Source organism: Xiphophorus couchianus, chromosome 15 (assembly GCF_001444195.1).
Source record: "Xiphophorus couchianus chromosome 15, X_couchianus-1.0, whole genome shotgun sequence".
NCBI classification, from domain to species: Eukaryota; Metazoa; Chordata; class Actinopteri; order Cyprinodontiformes; family Poeciliidae; genus Xiphophorus; species Xiphophorus couchianus.
The window spans coordinates 17,698,880-17,720,681 of record NC_040242.1 but is presented as its reverse complement, the minus strand read 5'-3'; the positions used below and the strand labels follow the sequence as shown (position 1 = coordinate 17,720,681).

At 40.8% G+C, this 21,802-nt stretch overlaps 1 long non-coding RNA gene across 1 annotated transcript in view; it reads left to right on the top strand.

Moving 5' to 3' along the window:
* The window catches only part of LOC114158341 (uncharacterized), a 60,172-nt gene that overhangs the window by 32,491 nt on the left and 5,879 nt on the right, over positions 1–21,802 (top strand). The window lies entirely within an intron of this gene.

Sequence of the window (21,802 nt, the reverse complement as noted above, 5' to 3'; positions counted from 1 at the left end):
TTGAGATGAGATAAGAGATAAGAATAGCTGCTTTTCCGTTGACTTTAAAAAATTTATATTACGGAAACAAATTCACTCAAGGCAGACGGAACAGTTTCAAGAAAAAAAAACACACATCTTTAGATAAAAAGTTTTGAGGTGGTTTTGTGGCTGTATCAAAATTAGTGTATTTCGCAAAACTGCGCATCACACGAGTCGCGTGATCAACAACTGGATGTTATCAATAGCGGCAAAGACGAAAGAAAATGGTCGGAGGATGATGACGTAGCTTTTTTTTTTTAAATGACTCATCGCATAAACAAACTTATTCATGTGTGATTTTAACAGCATTTGGTATTTAATGGAAACACCGCAATTACAAAATTTTGAGAATTCATTTAGTTACAACAGAAGGACTTTGAGCAAGAGAATCCTAAATAATCAATACTGCAGCATCGCAATTAAAGACCTCATGTTTTTTTGAGTCATTCAGAGGTTAGATGTGTGCTCCTTATCAATATCCTGCTATATGATCCAAGTATGTTTAAGCTTAAGGTCAAGAACTGATAGCCAGAGATTCTCCTTCAAAGCAGTATTCATGGTCCGGTCAACTAAGGGAAGTTGTCCTGAAACAGCAAGCAACCTCCATTTTTGACTCACAGTATGGTGTTTTTTTTACTGCATTCATTTAGCACTTTATGTAACAGGATGAGCGCCTTCCAAAACGTTTTTTGATTCCTCCCGGTACAGAATATTTTCCCATATTTTTGCGAATGTGAAAAGGAGCAATTGCGTTGCTTTTGATAGAGATTCTCCCATGCCTGCCATTTTTGCCTAGCCTCTTTATTGTTGAATCATAAGCATTGACATTAACAGGGGCAGGTGAGACTTGCAGTATTCTCAACATTGCTTGTCCCCAGTGGCGGCTGGTGGTGATATTTTAAGGGTGGGCTAGTGTGTGTGTGTGTGTGTGTGTGTATATATATATATAAAATTCTGAGCGCTATCACGTTATAACGTGATACGTATCTTGTTTAAACGTGATAGTTATCTTAACAACACGTCATAACGTGATAGTGTTCAGAATTTTTTTTCCTTCGTGATAGCAATGCACTTCCGTACAATCACACTGATAAAAGGAAAGAAGATACAATATGTTTTTAAATGAGGCCTACCTTATTTAAAGAGAAGCTCAGTCTGACGACTTTTCTGGGATGCAAAAAGGTTAAATAATCCAACTCGTTTATGCTAATATTGCTCGCCATCGCACCTACTCAGTCTACGCCAAACCACGCCCACACACACTCCTGCTCGAGGAAAGTCCATCCAGATTGGATGAATCCTGTGGCAGAGGGCTGGTCCTGGGCTGACCAAAATGAGCCGCAAACCTAGGGGGCAGTGTTACTGTCAATCATTCTGAGCCGTGACAGACAGTAACACTGAATGGGGCTGTCAAATGTTAGGCCTTCAGAAAGACCCCGGGATTTTCCCCAGGCGGTTTTTACACCAGGTTTGTTGAAAATTTAAGAAAATGTGATACATTATTTCTAAGACATATTTATTTTTAGGTATTTAATTTTAAGTTGTTTATTTGAACAACTTTATTGTAAATGTCAGGGAGGGCTTAGCCCTACTAGCCCATTTATACCAGCCGTCCCTGCTTGTCCCTCTTATGTAACCTCCTGGATCAGTTGTCGATGTGGGTCATGATTGGCCATCCACACCTGGAAGGTTCACCCGTATTCTGTGTTTTCTGCATTTGTGGTTTGCTGGATTCCCACAGTTGCAGAAATAGCTTTGTAATCTGTTCCAAACTGTTAGCTTTTCTTGACTTTGTTTCTAATTTCTTCTTAAAGCGATAAGTTTTTGAGATCTTGTATGGAACTTGATGTTGTCAGACAGGTACTGTTTAGGTGAGATTTTTTTGTTGTTTCCAACAATGTTGTTCTTAAAGAAGCGGTATTGTGTTTCCAGCAACATAGTGTCATTTTATAGCACAGTCTAGTAGCTATGTCACCTTTAGTTGTTATAAAAAATCTGTATATATCAAACGTGACTTATTTGCACAGTTCCACCAGGTGTTTGCTAATTACCGCTGGCAGGTTTGAAGGAGCTGAGTTGTCAAACAACTGAGTTGCTTGGTGAAACTTGGAAGCTCCAGCGCCAAGGAAGAGCTTCATCCTTAAAGGCGGCGGTACAGTAGGTATACCCAGGCGTTTCTCACTGCTGGATGATTGTCATGAAGATTTAAGGGTTTCTCAAACATGCATGAAAGAATCAAAGCAACACCTCAGGTATGTTTTTGATGAAGGAATAACATCATATAAACTCCAAAAAGTCAATTTTACATAATACTGTTGGGGGTTTTTTTGACAGTTTTTCATGCAAATTATTTATTTAATTGAAATTCTCAAAGTGCTTCCCAGTCTTGGCTCTTCCTTGGACGTAGAGTTATAGACACAATAGTCAACGGTTTTACGGTCAGTACTTTAGCTGTGAAACAAAAAAAGTAACCTGTTCTTAGAGAAAAACGGCCTGTAAGGTTAAATGATCCCATTCACAGCGTGTTTGTACTGTAGCTCTGCTGAGGTCAGCGAACATTATAGCCCTTTAAGAGCAAACAGGACCTTCACCCCAGCTCACTCCACAGCTGCTTTCAGTTAGGCCCTGAGGTCCCTCCAGCACCCCCACCCCAACCTTCACCATCTTGCTCCATCTCTCTCCTGCCCCTCAGCTTTCTGTTCTCTTGCCAGGACTGTAATCAAGCCTTCAGCTTGAGGCCGGGGCCTACCCCACTCCCAGCCAGAAAAGCTACCAACAGACAAAACTATGATAGAAACGAAGGACGCTGGGGGTTTAGAGGGGTTCGGGGTGTGAGGCAATGAGCTTCAAACTTGCGCCTTACTTTGGTGGAGGGCTTTGTTGTCCCGAATACAAAAAATGGAAGCATTTTGTGTGGCAAAATTTAAAAAGTCTGCCCAGTTAAATATGGCAACACAGAAGGAGAGCACATTTACAACTAATGAAAAACATGTGCTGCTCGAATTCCACTCATCTGATTATAGTCTTTCTTGCGCCGTTGGGGGTGGCTTTTTTTTTTTTTTTTTTTTTTGCAATTAGGAGCACGGTATACACAAGCGAGGTTTCTTCGAAGTTTTTATCACTCATCTGGGCCACCTTTGAGAGTCTTCCGCTATCTTTTTTTTTCTTGTATGCTTCTCAGTGTCATTTTTCCATGGCTACAGGAGATGGTGCGGCGCCGCCACGGCCATGTCCAAACAAACCAAGTCCCCCCCTGCTCTACTCCCTCCACTCCCTGAACCTCATCATATTCCTGAATACGACTCCCCTCTCGGATGACACGACTGCAACAGCAGCCCATTATTCCGGACAGCCTTTTGGTTTGCTCAAGGATGTGATGTTGTCAGGGCTTCCTTTCAAGGCTGGGTTCATATACTATCTGTCAACGTTGTGCAAAAAAAAAAAACAATGCAGAAGATCATTACGGAGATGCATGGCGCCAATCCTTTTTTCGTCTTTTCTCTTTCTTCTTTGCGTCTATAGAATTCTGCTACCTCTGAGTCAATTCACTGATGCTGATCAAGCTGTGAATTTACTGAGCAAAAAGTAAATTTCCCATCAAAAAGATTAGTGGGAAAGTAAACGCAGTCACACGCACAAAAACATTCCAAAGTTAGATTCTTCCCACTTCAGAAGATCCTTCAGTATTTTTAGCATCTAAATATTTGTTTGCCTCCTTAAACCGAATTTAAATAAAATAGGTTCACTTTATTTTCTAAAGACATTTGTAAAGGAAAATCCATGGCAGGAAATCCGCCCAAATCCTTGGAAAATCCAATAATATTTGCATAGAGCTTTAAACATGCAAAGTCCCCGTGTACGAATTAAGCTGGAAAGGAAAGCACTGCTGGTTATGCATTAAAATGGATTGGAAGCAGGGGTTTGACTCCTACAGGTAAAAGCCCCGGAGTGAATGATTCTGCACTTTGAGGCAGACAAAAACCCGCCAGAAATGTCCCTTAACCGCTGTCCAACTCCTCACCACGCCGCAGGATAATCTGCTTGGCAATGCCGCACGCTGCCTGGTGACCCTCTCCAGTTTTCACGCCCACGTTTTGAATAGGGAAGATGAGCACAAAGAGTCCGCCTAATGTGCGCGAAACACAAGGCCACCGCGGATCCAAAGGGGGCCGATCTGTAGTCGGAGGAATGAGTCGGAGGCACAAACCTGGTCACAAAGGCCCACGGGAGCGTAAAGTTGAAGAGAAAAAGACTAAAAAGCTTTTTTTGTTGTTGTTTGTTTGGTTTTCTTCCTAAATGAGTTTTTTCCAAGGCCAGTGCTGATTACAGGGCAAGGCCTGACACAATGTGCCTGTCAACTCGGGCAAAAACAAACATGAAATTTATAGCATATTAAGAATTCAACAGGCAATCTATTCAGGCAATTAATGGCGTATTAAAATAAGCTCTGTTAGCGTTGAAAGCACCCGCAACGTGAATGTAGGCCACGACTGTAGTGCGCTTTTGTTTTCCGCTGCTTCGCCCTTGAGGATCACAGTTCCAGAGCTCACACTCTTCACAAAGCTTCCCTGTGAGTATCACCCTCCCACTCCCACTTCCACCATCACCCCCCCACAACCACCATCTCGCTCCTCTTTTTGGAGTCTACTCTCTGGTAAACACACACAGCAAATCTACAATTACAGCTTCTCCTCTGTTTGTCCACAAAGCCTGGTGAAGGTGAGTTCTATTAGACCAAACATTGTTTGACACTGACAAATTATTTTATCATCGCAGGATTGGAAAATCGCGCCGCGGTGAGTGAGCTGTCATCTGTCGGCTGGAACAAGCCCACTGGAACGGGGGTTAGACGTAAACGCAGCGTCCAGACACCGTTTGCGAAACTTCGTAAATTACCGGATACTCGGTTCAGTTAAAAACCTAAACTAACTCTAGTATGTTTTGTAATTCTTATCTAATTATAGGGGTTTGGCAGAAATGTTGATTCTGTTGCTAAATGATGAGTTATGACCACAAGATTCACACACACAGAGGCAGAGAGAGGGAAACGAGAGAAAGGCCTCGGGGCCTTCGAGTTCTCTAAGGTGAGCTATAGCCTCAAACGTGTACAGTTTGTACTCCTAACACATTCCTCTCATATTTGTAATGTGACGGACGATGCTAGACACGGAGCTGTGCTGCTGCAGAATATCTTAATCTTAACAACGTTTAGATCCAGGTTTTCATATAAATGTATAGAAAATGTAGCGTGCCTTTTTTTTATTTCTCACTGCCATCAAATCGAATCAAACCTTCTCTACTTTAGGTAGAAATACTTTAACATTCTTCAAATTTAGAATATTTACGCTTTATTATGAGAATTTCTAATCTAAACTGCATGACCTGCTCAGGTACTTTCTGAATCTTTCTACAAGCTTTGCACAGCTGGAATTTTTGCCCTTTCCTCTTGATAAAACCGCTGTAACTGAGTCGGGTTTGTTGACTACACACATTTTCCATGAGTCTTAGACCAAGTCTTTGTGTTGGCCTCTTTAAAATGTTGACTCTGTTGCCTTTAAGCCACTTTGCAACTAATTAGATTTCAAGTTTAGGTTCACTTGGTTTGACTTATTTGTGCACAAGCTTTAACTTTCAATCGGATGCCTTCAGATTTTCCTTTCAGTATTTCCTCTTGATGTTCTGTTGCCTAATAATTGCTCTCTGTTTTGTGAAGTGCACCAGCCCCTCCTGCAGCAAAACACTAACACAACATGATACCGCCACTTCCATGTGTTAAACCTATTTTCAAATCCTTAAAAGAACGATCCTACAAATAAAACTTGAAAGTAAGGACACTTATGAAATCTTAATTTCTTAATGAATTCATGGGCGAAATCATAGGCGTAGCATTTCCTGCATTATAAAATGTGTTTGTAGAACCAGTTTTCATATTTAGAGCTGCTTTTTAGAATCGAACAGCTGCACATTTATAAGTTTTGGCGTTTGTATCAGCTGGTAGGCCATTTGAAAACCACATTGATTAAAAAAACCCATTAAACTAAAAAAGTTGGTATCACACTCTTCTTACATGCATTTATTTATTGGAATAGGTTTAACTAATGTTTTAGAAGTGTAACTTTAGTAGTGCAATGAACCTTCAAGGTTTTATACACTTAAAATAGTTAAATTCATACCTTACTAAATTTTTGTTCATCTGATTTGTCCTCCCATGTTGAAATGAAAGAATTTGTTAATAAACAAAACGTACTGAAATAGTAATAGTAAAATTTGTCTTTTTAAGTTTACACTGATTACTAAAGCAATAACTTTTAAGTACAATGTGTTACCAAAATAAAGTAGCAAGAGTTCATGGAATTTAACCATTTTTTAACGTTACATTTGAAAACCAATCTGCATAATTAAAACTTTAAACAGACTTAACGACAGATATCTAATTCTCTCCAAAATTCATTTTTACAGTGTAGTTCAGTGAGTAACTGGAAGTAGATCAAAAACAATATTTTAAATGTTTATAAAAAGGAGGATTTGAAACTAATCATGATGATAATAAAACACAAACAATCCAAAACAATAAATCACAACCGTTCATTAGTCAGTACGACTAATTCAGAAACACACTCAAAAACCTACATAAAAAAAGATGGCGAACACAAGAACATGTTGTGAGGAACGTGGTCAAATTAAGTTTTAAAATAATAATAATAATAATAATAAAAACATCTCAACTGTTAGGATTAAAAGAAAATGAAAAATCTGGCTCCATTTTACATTATACCCTAACTTTCATTGCACTAAAGATGGGAGAATATGTATTTATTTGTTGAGTAACTAAAATGTGATGCCTGTCCCTAATTAGGCTTTTTGTTAAATAAAAGAATTGTGGATATTATAAGGAGCTTAAAATACAAACTTAGCACTCAATGAAACCTGAGAATGCACTATAAAATAATCAACTAGAAAACATCCTTTCTGCGCAACTCCATATTAAATATATGCTTCTTTAATTATATAGAAAATAGTAATAAAAAGAAAAAAACTAAGAAAAAGTTTCAAATGTACTTTCCTAACAGCATAAGGTCTGCATAAACATTTCAAAGCCACTGCCATATTCTCTAGAAAATAGCATCTGCATCATGCATCTGCATTTGGAGGATGGGTGAGGAAGGTAGTGGTACGCCCAAATTGACTCCAGGGTGACAAGCCAATTATTCTCAGTTTCCACACTGAGAAAAACATTCCAGCAGATAGACGTTTTACACACAGAGGTGCAGCGCGCATGTGCGCAACAAATGTGCAGTCGTAATAACTTTCAGGGTGGATGATAATTTGCAAACACGCGGCTAAGATGACAGCATTTATGTGTTGCACAATGGATTCCCCTCACACTCGCTGAGGCTATCTTTCACTGTGTTGTTTTTTTACTTTCTTTCAATTTTCACTTTAGCAAAGCTAGAACTATTCAAGCTAGAGCAGAGTAGAAATTGATTTCAAACTTTTTTCCCCCTCTGCATTGAATTGGGAATAAAACACTGAAGTTGAGCAGCTGAACTCCTCGCCTAACATTTAGAATATGTTTTAAAAATTGGTGCTGCAACAAAGTAACTTACGTATTATATGATTAAAAAATACATTTTCATAAAATATCAAATTAGCCAAATTATAAATTTTTTGTAATCTACTCTAAAAAAAAGTTTGTGACAAAAAAGACAAAAAAATTAAATATAATATATTCAAATAGCAATATAAGTGGGGAATACCTACCTTTTAAAAAAAAACAAACATTAAAAATTGCATGGGCCTCCAGTGTGACGATGTCAATGTTCCAGGTACAAAATGTACATGGTTTTGGGGAAATATGAATTTAAGACAAGATTTCTAAAAAGGTGTATTTATTATTTAATCAATCAATAATAGTTATGCATGTGATATATTTTGTCGTGTTGCATCTTTATGTCCTCCATTAACACCACCCAATCTATATAGCAACAGCATATTAAAATTATGTTTTATCCGTAGGTTTTGGTGTTCCACCCTAAAATATTACATTATCTACAACTTGCTAGCTCTTAAAAAACTTTACGATTATCTATAAAGTGAATACACCAACAAGGTTAAAGAAATGTGAGCCGCAATAATGTCACAAAAGTATAAGATTAAAAAAAATATCCATTTTGCCTAATTTACAAATCATTGTAATCTATTTTTTAATATATATTGCAAATAAAAAAAAAAGAGTTTGCAGGGAAAAAAATCCAATTTGGAAACAGTGACAGCAGTAGAGGCGGGGACACCAGTGGGGCTATGGCTACCCTTATTAATTTGCATTGCCCTCCAGTGTCCTGGTCTGCTCAAAAACTCACAAGTGAGTGATTTATTTGTTTGTGGCAAATATGAATTTGGGGTAGAAGATTTCTAACAAGTTTTTACTTAACATTTCAGTTATTTAATCAATCAGTTATAGCTATGCTTGTGATCATTTTTGTCATTCATACTCATGCTACATCTTTGTCTTCCATTAACACCTGACTCCAACCCCACACCACCCCCATCCTAGCATTATTAAAATTCTGTTGTGGCTCAAGGTTTTGGTGTTCCACTCTACGATTGCATGTTGTCTCCAACTGGCTAACTCTTTGACAACTTTCTGGAGGATTTTGAGGATTTTAGTCAATACCCCAACAGAACTAAAGTGGCATGAAATAAGTGAATTTAGAAAGTCTTTATGTGGGTTTTTAGGCTGCAGCAGAGAGAAAGGCGGGTAAACAATGGAGAGTCATACTGTAAACTTGTGGTCATGGCGAAGCTTTGACCGCTAAAGAGGTCCTCCTTACGATCTGCATGTCTATATCACGGCTGTTTTTGCTGTATATCCACTGCTGGTCGCAGTGAATATACAGCTTAAGGTGAAACATAAAACCGTTTCACCTTAAACTAATCAAACCAGCCCCATCAACCAAATATCACAGGAAGGTTAATGTTGGACAACAGTTAGCAGCTTGTCTCTCTCTCTCCCTTTCTTTTTTTTTAAACTTATGCAGAACGCAGAGACCATAAATGTATATCTCAAATCACCCCATTGCAAGGATGGCCCATTAGAGGAAGCATATTTCATTTTCCCAGTGCCAGTTTCACACATTTACAGATGAGACCGCAAAGATTTATGCTTGAACAACACAAAGTGATCATTTCAGCTCCTCACATGTGCACGACATTAGTTGCACATGTTGTAGCCTCATAAAAAAAAAAAATAAAAAAAAAGGATTCTCAAGGAGAGTTTGCCGCAGATTAACACAGTATACATCGCGGACCGCCGATGCCTCCCTGACATGTGACCAAAATTAATCAGATTTAGATTCAAGTGATCAAACTGTAATTAATCATGTGAAGAGGGAAATGATCCTTGACGCAGCTCCAGCTGCGAGATGCCTCTGTTTATTCCCGCATGCCCCCTCTTACAGGGGGTCCACCGGGGCTACATTAAGAGGCTTTGTGCCAATGTCACCTAAATTACAGTCACTTAACACAACAGATGTACTGAATGTCGAGCAAATGATGTGCTCGGGTTGGGGCAGTGCATTCGCATGCATGGAATAAATTTTACCCAATGAATCAAATGTGTTTTTGTTGCCTCCTCCTCTCCTTATCCCCCCCCCCCCCCAAACACCCTCATCTCAGGGTGAATTTGCATTTAACTATACACATAGCATGCGCCACTAACCCATACTGTCTCGCGTCTCGGTCTCGATGCGGCTCCGCCGATGGCTCCTTTATTTGACGGCCTTTACAGTTTCCGCCGCAGCTTCATCATCGGTAAATTAAGCGTATTTATTTCAGTGCATCAGTTTGAGGAGATTTCCTCCGCACTTATAGACTCAGCAGTGGATGTGCCAGACGAGCTTAGTTCAGAAGATTATTTTCTTCTTTGTGTGTCAGGCTCGTCAGCAGAGGCACAGGCAGATACAGGTATTCAGACGGGAGCCAACGTGGACTGGGCCATTGTGCTTTTTCTGCATACAGGAGCAGAGCATTCTGGCATCGCAGGTATAAAAACGGGGGACAAAAACCCAGGGTTGCAGGCACAAATTACATTCATCAAGTTTATCAATAGCAAGGCGAGATTTAAGCCAACGAGCTCGCCCCGCAACACCTCCTCTCCATCCTCCGTAAGTACATCTTTCAATGCCACAAGTTGATTCTGCATACACTCGGATAATTGATCCACTCACAATTATGCCTCCTTGGATGGATATGTTATGAAACCAACACAGCTACAGCTACCACTCTGGCAACAATCCCCAAACATGAGTAAAAAAAAACCTCATTTCCATGCATAAACGCTAAAGCGATGCCTTTACTAGACCCTCTTTTTGTGCGATAAAGGGAATTTATAGGCCGTCTAAGAGATGACACCCTTCACCAGCTTGAAATTGTACTTCTTTTGGGAGAAAGAGGAAACTAAGAGGAGATATACCCTGGAAAAATCATAAGCTATTATGCTCCAGAAAGGGTTTACGGGGCGGGGCGTGTATCCGCATAAAGCACTGCAGAGAACCTCCAGCAAATTACCCCGCAGGCCTGCGAGGAGGGGGAAATATCACTAATTGCCCTCCATTCTGTCAGGTCAATTGACTCTAATTGGAAAAATAATAAAAAGCATACTACCCCGGGAGCTGCAGGCTCGGCAAAACGGCGGGTTGCTTTTTGGAAGGAAAGCAAAGAAGGGCGGAAAAAAAAGTCAAAATTCCTCAGTGCAAATATGCCATCTGAAATCTATCTCTGCAGGGGTTTTTTTGCCATTCCTCCCTCAAAGACGATTTTTTGCGTGCCTTCCTTCTGCCACTTTGTTATAATTACAGGAAAAAGCGGCACTGGTTTTCATTGGAAGTGAGTGCTATGAAATGACACGTGATTAGGCATTAATGTTCATGATCCGGCTCTTTTTACACCTTAGTGGCGCGATCTGCAATAGTAATTGAGTGAAAAAGTGTCTGTAGCCTTGTGTGAATGGGGAGGGGGTGATGGTGTTGGAGAAAGGAGGGGGGTGCGGTAGGTGAGGTCTCTTGGTCAGCTTCTATTGAATCGTCTCCCCGGAGAGCACGGTAATTTGGAGTCAAATGAGCGTAGTGGGTAGGCCAGGCCACCTACAACCATTTGAATGTAGTGTGAGAACAAGGAGGTATTGAATATGAGTTATGCCCCAGGTGTTGGCAGACAGGAGGGAATAGAGTTAATCTACTATCTACATTACTAAATTATTGGAGATGAATGTCTCTGCTAATATAATCTCACGCCCTTGGGGAGTGAAGGGGGGCATGATCCCAAGATTATGGGTCTGACTCAGTATTTATTGTTAATATTCACTGCTTTTGCTTGCGCAAAAGTTGTAATTTTGTTCTCATGACAAACCGAAGGAAAGTTCCCACTTGACAAAACTACAAGTATATATAAAATGTTTTTGTTTTTAAGTTGCCAATTTGTGCCTCCATCTGCTGCCCTGCTATTTTATACAGTCAGGTGACCATCAAAACTCCCCCATTAAAATAACATTTCCATCTTTATTTGCATTTCATGCAATTGCAGGTGCTTGCAATTAATTCACTGGCATGTAAGGCTGCCGGTTGACAAAGACGTTCCCGGGTGAGACCTGCTGGCACACCGCTCGTTAGCAACGCCTTGCCCCAAGAGACAAACTTGGGGGTAAAAGAATGACAGGAGCCCTGCGAGCACACAGCCCCATTGCCAAACAGCACACCCACCTGCTTATGATCAATGAAACCTGACTGTATACTATCTCCGTATTCCACGCCAGCCACTGATGAAAGGCCTCATCGTTAGTGACCGTCTTTGATCGGCTCATCGCCTGTTTTGAAATGTAAATTGACGGGAAAAAGGAAAGGGCTCGGTGAAGGAGTGGCACAGAGAGGAGAAAGGGGGACCCTACCCTCTGGGGAGATTAACGTCACCTCAGTCAGACATATGTCAAGTGGGACTTGATGAATCTTGGGAAAAAAGAAGGAAAAAAAGTATGAAGAAAGGGGGAGTGTGAGGAAAGAAAGCCCTTTCTCTTTCCTTCTCACCTCCTCCTGCACATCTCTGCCTCTCAGATCATCATCTCCCGCCCTTATTCTGTCAACGCCCTTCTTGATGGTTACTGTCAGAGGTGCGCATCTCTTTTGTAGTTCGGTGTTTTGCTGCTGCCACAGCGGAGATGCTTCCTTCCTCTGCATATGCACAAGTAAGCAGGGAAAAGGGTGGGTGGGGATTGGGAATGGGGTCTGAATGGGAGGGTGGGCTGGCGGTAGGCGAGGATGCCTGTAGTATCTGCTCATCATGACACACCTTTGGGTATCAAACACCAAAGAAGGGCAGATGGAATGCATTGAAAAGACTCTTGGGGGAAGGATTGCGAAATTGAGGAATGTGTGGACATTGGGGACGTGTTAACCTTTAAAGCTTGTAAACCCAACCAAGAGGAGACACACAAGTCATGGATGGATGACTTGGCCATTCATGTCTATATAAAGGATGCGTCTCTTGCTACAGATGGGTGGAGGTGTCAACTTCTTGATTCAATCCTACATCTGTCTCCTTGTGCCTGAAAAAGCCGTTGCATCATTTGAAGTGACGATAAAATAGAATAACTAAATAATGTCCCAGCAGGAGACGGATAGCAGAGATGATACAATGCACGGGCCTCGCAAACTAATGGCCAGCTGTCTTCTAATGAGGCCTGCCGATCACGGCCCCCCTTACAATGTTGTCACCACCATTCAGGAATATCATCCGGGGTGGTGGTGCGGGGAGTGCAGAGGTGGCGGATAAGGGTGGAACTGTCCCTCTCTCGCAGCACACACCCCTCTCAAGCCCTCCATCACCACTACTGAGCACTGAAACCCTCTCAGTTAACGAACTGTGAGTCGTCTAATTAGAGCTCAAAAATTCATGAGGGTCCTCATTAATATTGAATATCTGTTGTGGGCCACGACTTCAAAATAAGCACTTGCATATGCAGATGGAAGGTGAGAGAGGAGGAAGGCGAGAAAGAGCGAAGATGGGAGCGAGCGCACCGAGCCCCAACCGAGGTAAAGGTACAGAGGTATAGGTGGGGAGATGGAGGTAGAGATGATCTAAAGGCGTAGGGAGTGGGAAGTACATAAAAAGAAGGGTGATGGACTGGGAGACTGACGAGTAGATAACATGGAAGGAGAGCAAAAAGGAGGAAAGGGGAGGAGATGGAACAGGATGAAGAAAAAGTGAAGGACCCCAGAGACCTGTACCTGTGGAGAAGGGTTGTAACGTCGGAGGACTCTCCTGGGAGAATATGCATGGTCTCTAATGAGGAGGGTGGAGTGCAATGGTGAAGAATAACAAGAAAAAAACGAAAGAAAAATACCATCTTGCTCTTAATCTCTCGCTGAGAGGGGAAACTCTTTTAAGTAGGTACGGAGATGTATCACTTTTCAAGTCCCTCACTCCTTCTGTTTTACCCTAAATAAGGGTACACGGATAAAAGATACAGTCATTTGAAGATTGTCTGCTACCAACAACCATCATTTGCCTTTGAGATAATTCCGGTTATTCCACTTCAGATTCAGAGGCATATGGGTAAGACGGAGGAGGGGGATACACTACATTAACTATATGTCACCCTCTCTGGAAGACATCAAGAAAGTCATTTCATGGTAAAAATACAGGCACAAAAACATTTTCTGCTGTTATTGCTAGTGGAAGACATTTTTTTATTATTATTTTTGTATCACTGCAACAAAACCTCTTAGAGGAATTGTAATGGGGAGTTAATGCAAGCACTCAAGACTCAGGTCATCAGACTTGAAGACCAAGTCCACACTTGTTGTTATCAACTAAATCCTACTATCACGCTTTCACCAATGAGAGTTCTGAAGTTCTTTGCTCAAATGATTAATTGAATTCTACTTAATGTGGGGACTCATGCCAACATGCAGAGTTGAAACATCGGACACAGCTCCAATTGGAGCAGACACATGTTTAAGCCTAACAGCTAGAAGGTTCCCAGCTAAATGTTTGACAGTGGTCTCTGTGTTTGGAGTTGATATGTTCTTCCTGTGCGTGCGTGGGCTTTCCCTGAGTACTCTCTCTACCTTCTTCCCATCATCCAAAAACTTGCTTGATAGGTGATCTGAATTGCCCTTAGGTGTGAGTGTGCAGGTTTGCTTGTCTCGTTTGCCTCTCTGTTGGCAGACTTCTTTGCAAATCTTAGAAGTTAAAAAAACTAAACAACCCGTTCTGGATCATCAGCTGGATTTATGGTTCAGAATCTGATGGTATTGAGACTTACAACCTCCAGGTTTATCTCCTTACTGCAGCCTAACTGCAAGCTCCTTGGAAGGTAATAGAACATTTTGAGGCAAGTGTCTTTAACATACACCTCTACTGAGAATCCTCTGAGTTCTTTCTAACAAAATTAGATTCTAAAAAAGTGTTGCAGTGCCTTGCAAAAGTATTCACGCTCCTCCTATATTTTGCCGCATACTTTAGTGCATTTTCTTGGGATTATTTTTTGCAGTACCACATCCAAACCTAGTCTTAGTTAAATAGATCGATTTTTACATGAAGTAATTGTTTTTGATAAAAATTGTGATTTCAAGCAAAGGTTAGCTAGAAGATGTTGCATAAGGCCACTTTTGTAGTGGATAACTGTGATATGGCCTCCAAATATGCCTTGTGTTCAGCAAATTTGGAACCAGCTTGTTTCCTCTCAGACTGTAGATTTTCTGTGTGTGCTACACGTAAGAGGTATCTGCACTTTCACCAGTAGTTTAAGCCTTCTTATAGATGAGGAAATGACATCAGCACTTTCATCTGTTCATCAGTAGCATGCAAGGGTCTAAATGAAAGGTTTTTCTGTAAATACACTATTTTTCATAATTCAAGTGGTTCATTAAGAAACAGTAAACAAAATGAAAAATCTGAGTTTTTTACTGATCATTGTTATTGAATCATACTGGAACTGAGAGCTGAAGTAGGCAATAATTAGATTTATTTTTTATTTTTTTACCAATACCCTTTGAGCAATGTCTTACTTTTTTCTTCTCCTACCTTAGTCCAAAATATGGTTCTGGGGTTTTTCTTTGACAGCTCAACAAATACATCTTGAGTTGAAAAATGCTGAAAACCTCAAATTTTCCCCAGTCTCCAACTATCCAGCAAATTCGAGTATATGCACGATTTGGAGGTGCGTGGACTACAGTCCAGTTGGGAGCCCAGTTTCAGTGCATTCAAACTTGTACGTGCGGGCCTTGACATGGTGCACCATTTTTGTAATGGATAGTGGACTGTTTGTAGCAGTTGCTTGATGAGAGTTTGATTGAATCCAGAGAAGTCAAGGGTACACAGCAGCGTGGGTGTTGAAACAATAATATACTTGGATCACTGCCTGCCTGGTCTCTGTGTGATGAGGTTTTAGCTTTGGTATGAGGCCATGGTACTGGCTAGTGCCGCTATTGGGCTCAATAACAGTGCATTCAACGCCCAGATAAGCTAACAATATGATAAAGGACAACCAAGAAGGGAAAACCTTCATGATCCATCTTAAATACTTAGAATCATTTTACACTTTTGATATCCAAATGAAAGCTCTGCCAACACATTATTAAGGGTGCATTAAACACCAGCCCTGTTTAGTCCGCTTTAATCAAACAAATTTTTGTTTGCGGAGGTGTGATTACGTAATCGAATTTTGATGCGGTCTGACTGAGTATGGGGATGCAAGCGCACCATAGACTGTTCCAAAAGCAGGAAGCAGATTGCGGCGTAGAGCATTCTGGGTAAATACAACCCAAACAATCATGCTAGTCTAGTATTAGCGGGATGTGGCCTTTTACCAAAGACAAGAGAAATTCTACAACCACTAGAATCTGATGCTGCTCAATTTTTGTTTACATTTTGTAAAGAAGGAAGTTGCGCTCATGTCTTCTTTGGATATTTTCCTGTTGTTTCCTTCAGTGGTTCTTGGGGCAGCGCCACCACAGGTGAGGAGGGGAACAGGTTTTTCAAATAGTTTGGATCGTTTGACACAGAAAGCGAACCGCATCAATTGAAAATGTTGCAATTTTGGTCCCCAATCAAACCGAGTCTACCGGACTAGGTTTGAATATCAATGTTCTTGTTGATTCTTATCACTATACTGTGATTTTTTTTAACACTGTCTAAAGGGGCCTATGAAAAGAAATTCAGACATGCAATATTCTTTTTGAAGAACATACGCTGCTAAACGACTCAACAGTCGTTTAGCAGCGTACATAAAGAAATGTATTCTTTATTAATGAGTCTTTTTGCACACCTACAAGCATGGTCGGCAGCATAAACGAACACACGTGTGGACAAATCAGCTCCGGCAGCTGTTAGCCCATGTGTCCTCTGCTCTTTGCTCCCGACCGTGTGTGTATGTGTTTGTGTTTGTCAGCGAGGTGAGTCCTTGGGCCCTATATGAACACTTCTTCTTAATGCGTCTGGGAGGTCCAGGCAAGTCGATGACTTTGAAGGGCGTGGATGTGAACGCAGTGAGAGATTTATAGGCTTCAGCCAGGATCACTCTCTTTTTCTGGTGCCAAGCTAAGCAGTAGCATAATTAAAACCTCAGAGGAATCCTTTTGAAGTCAACAATGGGCTCTTAGGCAAACCTTAATGCAAACACGCATACTGTACACAAACACACACACAGACACATACTGGAGTCATGCACACACTTGCACTCCCATCTCTGCTCTCACACTTGGCAGCGAAACACATGCGGCCACACACACTCCTATGCTATATGTCCATGTATCTTCGCTCTGGCAAGATAGGAGGGGGTAGATTTGATTAGAGATGTATTTGTTGTCGAGGAGGAAATTTATTTCAACAGCCAGTTGCAGGTACATTCATACAACACAGTTATTACTTTGGCACATAATTTGACACAGGCCAGCATGCCGTCACAGAGGGAATGTGCTCATAACAAGAAGACATAGTTGCAGGGGAAAAAAAAGAAGAAGAAGAAAGCAGTCCAGGGTGTTGACAACATGTGGGGCAAAATTATGCATCAATAGTAATCCGAGTGAGTGCATACAGTGAGAAGCCGCATTTGCCCAAACATTCCCCTTCGGTGTGCGCTAACATTGGTTTTCGCTTGCGCGAACACACACACACATAGGCGTGTATTGTATGGAACAATTACTCACATTAAACACCAACAGATGCCATTTTGATTAAATCTGACCGCACAAACACAAATGGAGGCGAGCAGGTCTGCGTCAAGCGCTCCCAGAGCATATGCCATGCAGGTCGTCAGGAGCCCGGGAAACGAGAGCAGGATCTGAAGCCGCCTGCTGTTGTTGCCGTGCTGACAACACGCCACAGAAAAACACGCCCAGAGCCCCGAGACGGCGCAGGATCCTGACCTACCATCCGGCCCCCACAGATTTTGCCCCAAAGCTGTGAGTGATTGTAAACACAGACGAACTCTTGACCTTGTTAGGTGAAGAATATTGCTTAAGGAGGTGTAGATGAGTAATTTCTTTATTTTTTTTCTCCCCACGTTTGTTCTTCAGATGAAAGTTAAAAAAAAAATCTAGATTTTTGCTTCATCCCAAGGTGGTGAAGCTGGGATAGATTCATACCAACGGCAGCACAGCTTAAAAGTATTGGGCCTTGTAATATGATCTCGGTGGGAGTTCACAATGCGAGTTAACTCGCTCTTTAGAGGGAGTGCGGGAGAATAATAATAAATGCGCGATCCTTATCTCGCATTGCCCATAACCCGTGCAGGCATGGTGGTGGCATGCATCGATAAACTCATAAACAAACTGTAATTACTTGCCCATTAGAGTCAGACCCTCACAAACACGGGCTCATAATCCGTACACAGGAGGCATACAGGCTTGTTGCTCATTTTCATACAACCCACTGAGCGAAAAAGTGGAGCAAAATACTTAATGATTTGTGACTCGGGGACAAACAAACCATTTCGATATAAGAGGCTTACACGCTCTCAAAAGAGACGTTGCGCGGGCTCATCTGTGCACGTTCGGCCTGAGTTTGAATCTGAGTGCAGCGTCTTTTATAGGGGGAGGTGATCAAAAGCAAATATCCATATATTCTTTGACCCAGGGTGATAATAGAGGTGTGCTCAAATGAAATGCGTAAGTGTGACTTCATAAGCTGAAGGCTTTAGATGGTGATTTGTCCAGTGAAGAGGAGGAATTCAGGAGAAATGCTGCCTTCGAGCAGTTCCTTAGAGACTTATCAGACCGGTATCTTACCCAGAGATTTAAAAGCGTATTGTGATTTTTTTTTTCTATTTTTGTATTCTTGAATAATGCTATGGGGTCTACACTAACAAAATTTCACTCACCTGGAATGCTGAATGCTTTAAACAGCAAGTATAATTGACATCTTGCTTTTATTTTTAATTAGAATAGTAGGCTAATTATCTGCTATCTTGAGGTCACCCATAGAACAGTGAAGGGCGTGGATGTGAACGCCCTTCACTGTTCTATCCAGTGACACAGCCTATTATCCACATCAACATTCAACAGGATGAAGCTGAAATCAAACCTCAACTTTCTGATTGTAGCACAAATACCCACCGAGTCCAGGACAGGAGGAACTGATCAACTAATCAGAAGTGAACTTTGGGCAGTGCGAAACTACTGAACATATATAAATCTTCCACTGAATAAATAAACAGTCTCATACACAAAAATGGACAAATCAGTGACCAGTGCTTAAATGTGCAATTACTTAGAAATTATAAGTAATTTCAGAGTTTTTCCATACTTTTGTACTCATTGACAGGCATATGTAATAACACCATTACGCTTAATAAATTAGTAGTGTCATATGCTTCTAATTATTTGGAGTTTCGTTGCCAGAGTTGTTTTGGTGAGGACAATGGTTCTACTGGTTCATTTTGAAGGGACCTGAAAAAAAGCACTTTTTACAGATGGAAGTTCAAATCCGAGTAACACAGACCTTGCCATATCCGTCTACGGTTAATTTCTTCACAACAGGATCCTGTTTTGCCCCAGAATATAAGCAAATCATCTCCGCATAGGTTTTCCCTACAACAATCCTGTTCTTTGAAATGAACCCAATGGGGGGCGCTGTTTGTTTCCCCCCACCCTTTATGTCTAGACACGGTGTCTCTTGACAATCCTGACCATGCGCGACTCAGAAACAAACCTTAGTCCAGAGGGATTGATGGCGGGAGCCTTTAGTTCATTCATTATACGAGGCACAGTCTCACACCGAGACTCTGCGTTGCTCTGCAAACCTAACCAGGAGCTCCAGTGACTTTTCTGTGACATTTTGGACATTAATATTGCAGGGATTCTTTAGATCCTCTCTCCACACCCTCGTGTCTTTTCCTTGAATCCTTTAAAGGTGCTGGTCAGGTCCTCTAACCTGGAATAGCTCGTATTCAGCGTTTCACCCCGCCTTCCAGTTGGACATAAAGGCAACACTATGATCCGCTTAGACTCTATCTGTGTGTATTTGTATATTTTCGCCTTGTATGTGCTAGTTAAATTTATCTCACTCCTACCCTTTCAGTGGACTCTGTGATCAAGCAGATCAGGGCCCCATCTAGCTCCGTGTTTCTCTGTGGTGACATTTTGCCAAACCACAGGCAATCTAGTCCCCCCTGAACCCCCCCCCCCACACCCCTAAGCCCATGTTTATTCAAAAGCCAGGTCTGGAGACAGCTTGAGTCTTTTAAGTGAAAATAAAACCTCATCTAAAGCGCATGGGTCCATTTGGTAACAGGAAGTGTGAAGATAGAGAAGAAAAATATTTAAAATCATCGAGCTTTGCAAAAGAGGAAAGTTGCGCGCAAATAGAATCTAATCTCAGTTGGTTTATTTAGCTGCAGTTGCAAAAAGTGTAGCTGTTGTCTTTAAAAGTTATTTTTGGATTCACAAAGGAACTGAATTGATTATCCTTACAGTTTCTTAAAATATGTTTTTTTTAAATGGGATTTACAACAAATATGAACATGGAGGGAATTGTGTGACATTCCAAAAGTATCAATGTCTTTAGTTTGAATAACAGGATGATTGGGCAGATGAAATGTTCAGAATGTCAAAACTAATTTTTTGCATGTTTTTAATCAACTTTTCAATGCCAGTTTTTCTGCCGTGGTTTTTTTAAAAAAAGAAGCTACATAAAGTTATGGTCACAAATGAATTTTCTCAAATCATAGATCACACTGTACGAACTACACACACAATTCTCAAATATGCAAACATGATTGCCATGGATATCATGAATATCCATGGCATTATCTGTAGCCTTTAACAAGTCTTTGGATTAATTTGCTTGGACATCTGAGCATGTCTCCAGTCAGAAGAGCTAAATTAAATAACTTATTTTACCAGAATCGACGTACATTTTAATTGTCCTCCTAGACTCACTCCACTGTAGACATAGATACTGGTGTCCCAGTAGCTTTTATTTTCCAATCAGTTAGAGGCTTAGTGGTTCCTGTAAAATTGTAATCAGTGGGATAGATAATGGAAACACTGACACAGCCTCGTACTAAAACACAGTTTTAGTACGAATCAGACCGAAAACTCAGACCACAGCCCAGGAAAGGTTAAAGAGAATTTATGAACACTTAGAAAGTATCTGCTCCTGAACAGCTTGATGGCCAAACTATGAAGCTTAAATGGAGTAGAAGAAAAAAATCCCTTACTGTCCCGCAGCAACAAAGTGGCAGGATTTTGAGGTTCGCACAAAGACAAAAGTATTAAAATAAATGAAAAACAAATTAGGGATAAGATACTGTACTGTAAGGACAAACCTTAAAAAAACGTTTGCACTTAAAAAGAAGAAGCAAACTCCCATCCAAAGAAATGTGCAAATGAGTAGAATCAGTTAAAAAAATATGCACAAAATGTGCATGCATTTCATTAAAAAACCAGCTATTCACAATGTATGAAAATAACTGAAATGTGCAATACGAGCAGAAATGTAAAATGTTGTAAAATCAACTTTTTTTAGCTTAACGTCATGTTATGATGTTATTCTATCATCAAAAAAACACCTGCAGTGTTGTCTTGATTCTTTCATGCATGTGTGAGAAATCCTTGAATCACCTGTGGCAACCATTCAGCTGTGCAACAGGGTGGGGAAGCAGGGGCACCTCCTTCGGGGATGAAGCTCCTCCTCAGAGCCTCACAGAGCACCCATCCACCACAACTCAGCTCCTTCAGACTAGCCAGTAGCAATTAGCAAATACCTTTTGGTACTGTGCATCAGCTGAGCTCATTAGACAAGCTACTTCTCAGTTCAATGCTGGTAAAAACTTTGTTAAAAGGTCAATAGGGGAGTGATGTTATGAAGATTTTTTGAAGGAGGAATTTCAGAAAGAGCAGGAGTTTTTAAAGAGCCAGAGGCCCAACGTCAGGGCATTAAATTACAAAGCCTAATTTTTTTAGAAGTTATGTTTGACATATACAACTTCTTATAACAACGGAAGGTAACAGTTACTTGATTGTGCTAGAAAATGGCACTATGTTCCTGGACAAAAAATACTTTAACCTCCTGAATCGCTCTGATCTTAGTCTTACTGAAATGTTGTACACTGTGCTTAAGATGGGGCTAAGACAGGAAACCAAGCAATTTAAACATTAAGACGAGTTGTTAAATTTCCATCCATGTTACCTATCCATCATGCCAAAAGAAACTTATCCAAATATTAATGAGGGTATATGTATATTTTTTGAGTTTGTACCTATAATCGTCACCTGGTGTGGATTAA